Genomic DNA, 3,361 nt, shown 5'->3' on the forward strand with positions numbered 1-3,361 from the left:
TCACCTGATTGATGTAAAGATTAGCAGATTGCTGAGCAGTAAGAATAGGTGTACTGAATCTGACCAAAAATCCACCTAGCCCACTATATTTTGACTGTTGATACCCTGGAAGGAATATTAAGATGGCCCAAACATCTGCTTACTCAGAATACTTTCCTAGCTGCCAGTGTTGTTTGTTTGTTTGTTTTTCCAGCTGACAAATTTGAACCAGAATTTACAGGTCCTTATCTGCAGCTCTCCATGAATAGCATTTCATGAGTTTCTTCAGTCCCTTTCTGAACCCTCAACAACTTTTTAGCACTGGTCAAGAATTCTTGTAGCTTGCCTACACATCCTGTGGAATTAAATTCATTAATTCTTGTACATCGCAGTTTTATTATATACCTCTTAGTTGCTTTTTTGTGTGTGCTGTTTTTTGCTGTGGGTGGGTGTTGTTGGATTTCTGTTGGTTTGTTGTTTTTTTTTTACTGGAAGAAACATCACAGCTTTGAAGCACTCCTGGTATTCATAGTCTTGCCCTATCACCTTTAGGCTTCATAGCTTAAAGAGGAGGATGTTCTATTTAACTGTCACATGGAGAGGGCCTTAACTTTTTAGCCATCCATGTGTCCTTCTTGTTGCTGCATTCCTATTGTCCTATGTTAAAAGGTTTTCAAGACACAAGAGCATTTTCTGCTTTTATTTTCTCTAGTTGAGAGTTTCCACTGTTAGATTTGAACTGACGTTTTCTTAGATCTCTTAAAACTGGGGCCACATTTCTTTAATTTCTGCTCTCTTGACCAAGCAGCATTAAGCACTCTTCTCCAGCTACAATCCTCTGTAATTTTAGATCAGCTTTTCTTCTGGAGTTTGTGTTATTTTAATTCTGTGATGTTAACTTGATTCCTTGAGGGCAGAATGAGAAAGGTAGCTAGAGGTTCCAAGAAAACTGTCACTGAACAGAGAGCTCAGTTGGAAATTTTGGTTTCAAAGGCCTTGTGTAAAGAAAAAAAACTACACCACTTAATCCTCTAGGCAGAGGGTTTAGTGTTCTCAGACTCTCAATTCACATGAGAGGAAATTTCAGTTTTAGGCATTAAAAATGCTCAGGAGAGTTGTTCTTTCTTCATGGACTCTTAGTAGTTTGTTGGGTTTTTCATGTTTTGGTTTGTGGGTTTTTTTTACCAGCTGTGATAAATGTGTTAATCAATTCACAGCCAGAGATGATGTCAGGTTGGCAGGTATATCTTGCCTTTACTTTCTCTAGTAAAATTAATGTATCTTTCAGATTTGAATTTTTGTAATTAAAAAAAGTAAAACCTGTTCATTGCTGTAAGAAAAACAAATAGAATTGTCAGAGTTGGAGCCAGTGCTGAAAGCAATGCCTGACTCAGCAGATCTGGCTTGCAGGAATTTGAGTGAATGCTTTGGTTTTGGAGCACGAGTTTGCTTTTAAAACCTGAGTTTTGTGCTTTAGTCCTGCTGTTTTGCCCAGTCAGAAATAGGTAGAATGCAGTACATTACACTTAGACACATTATACTATGTGCTTTTTAAAGAGTGATTGTTGCTTTTCTTATCAATACAGTCATTAGAAGAAAAGCTGATGGTCAGAATATGGCTCCTTTCCTTAAAGAAAAAGAGCCATGCTACTTCAAGAAATCTTAGTTCCTGTATTGATCAGGATAACAAATAGGAACTTGTGATGAAATTCTGAAGTTGGGATATATGCAAGATAAATGCAGTTAGTGCAGTTGTGTGTGTTAGGGGCTGAACTTACCTTTTGAGTAACATCATGGGGGGGTGCGACACAGATTGCCTAGTGCAGGTGTTAGAAGGGGAATGGAGAATCTGGCAGGTGGCCTATGGTAGCTTTTTTTGTGCAAAGCAAGCCCTCCTAGTAAGAAGTAACCTGGGTTCCCTTGGTAAGCAGCAGAGAGAGATTAGTTTTCTCAGGTGAGGGAGCTGTGAACAGCTGAGCATGGCTTGTGGCAGCTGGGTTAAGGGGCTGTTTTGGGTGAGAGATGGATTCAGGATGTGGGAGGTCAGGACAGGCATTTGACTACATCTTCCCTCAACAGAAAAAAATTCAAATACTCACAAGGCTGGATTTGTCAATTTCCCCTATGTCCAATTCATCTGAGGTCAGTTTAAACTGTTCCCTCATTGGAACAGGAACTACAGTGCTTCCTGTTCCACAGAGCATGGAGCTGGATGTCAGCTCTTGTTAGACAGAAAATAAAAAGAATGCAATTAGCCTGGTGGATAAAAGGAAGGAAAAAGTCTCTTAACTATGAAAAATCAACACTTGAGGAAGCAAAACACATGTGGAGAACAAATGCTGGAAAAAAACTTTGGAACAAATTCCTTTATTACTTAAATAAACAGCAGTGTAATTTGTTGGAGTGACAGTATGAGCTGTTCTGTACCCTATATCTGTAAGAAGAAATCACTGCTAACTTAAGAGCAGATGGTTTTATATGGCCCTGGCTAGGTTCTCTGGGAGGTTTTAGTTGTATACTGTGGTCGAGGAACAGAAATATCCTATTAGTACTGCAGCAGGCTAAAAGGAACACGAATAGTGCAAAGCAAGTACAAAATACACTGTCTGTATCCCATATTTCAGGTAGATTAAAAGCAGTCATGGATTTTATTTTTTTAAACAGTACATGTCCTGTGGGAGAACAGACATCTGAAAGTTCATTCACATCAACACACATATGCCAGTAGGCTCATGGCCAGGCTCTGTTGTGCATACTTAGGTTTGAAAAATACTTCCCTTCCTGCTTCGGAGACAAAAAAGTCTTTCACTCTTTGTGTTTTGATTATTCATTTTTTGAAGCAAATCACGGCAAGTTACTTGAAAGAATTTTAATGGGCTTTTTTCTCTCCTTTCAAATAAAGCCACAGCCTCAGCACATTGCAGTGGACACTTCAGGAATGCCAGTATATCTGTAGAATCTTATTTAAACTAGATAAATGTGAGAATAAAGAATGTTTTATTACCTTTAAAGGCAGAACTACAAGTTACATCTGAATGCTTCATGCCCCACTCCATGCTGGTCACAAGTGAGCTGATGCCTGTAGAACCACTGTTCTTGGAGCTTGTGCTTCAATAGGTCTGCTTATATTTTTTGTTCTCTTCCATGTTGCTGCTTGACTGGGGTGTCTGTTACTTAAGTTTATCGTATTACGTCCAAATTTATTCTATAATCTCTTCAGGACAGTGACATTAGTCACAAAGTCAGAGCTGAGCAGGTCTCATGGGTTTGATCTACCTCTGTGCTGTCCTGATCCTCTGTGCTGCCTTGGTGTAACTCAGGTAAGTTATCTGGCTTTCCCAGTTACAGTAGTGGAATATAGTGTACTGCAGCTTGGCCCTGG

The sequence above is a fragment of the Apus apus genome, chromosome 7, assembly GCF_020740795.1.
Source record: "Apus apus isolate bApuApu2 chromosome 7, bApuApu2.pri.cur, whole genome shotgun sequence".
Taxonomy (NCBI): Eukaryota; Metazoa; Chordata; class Aves; order Apodiformes; family Apodidae; genus Apus; species Apus apus.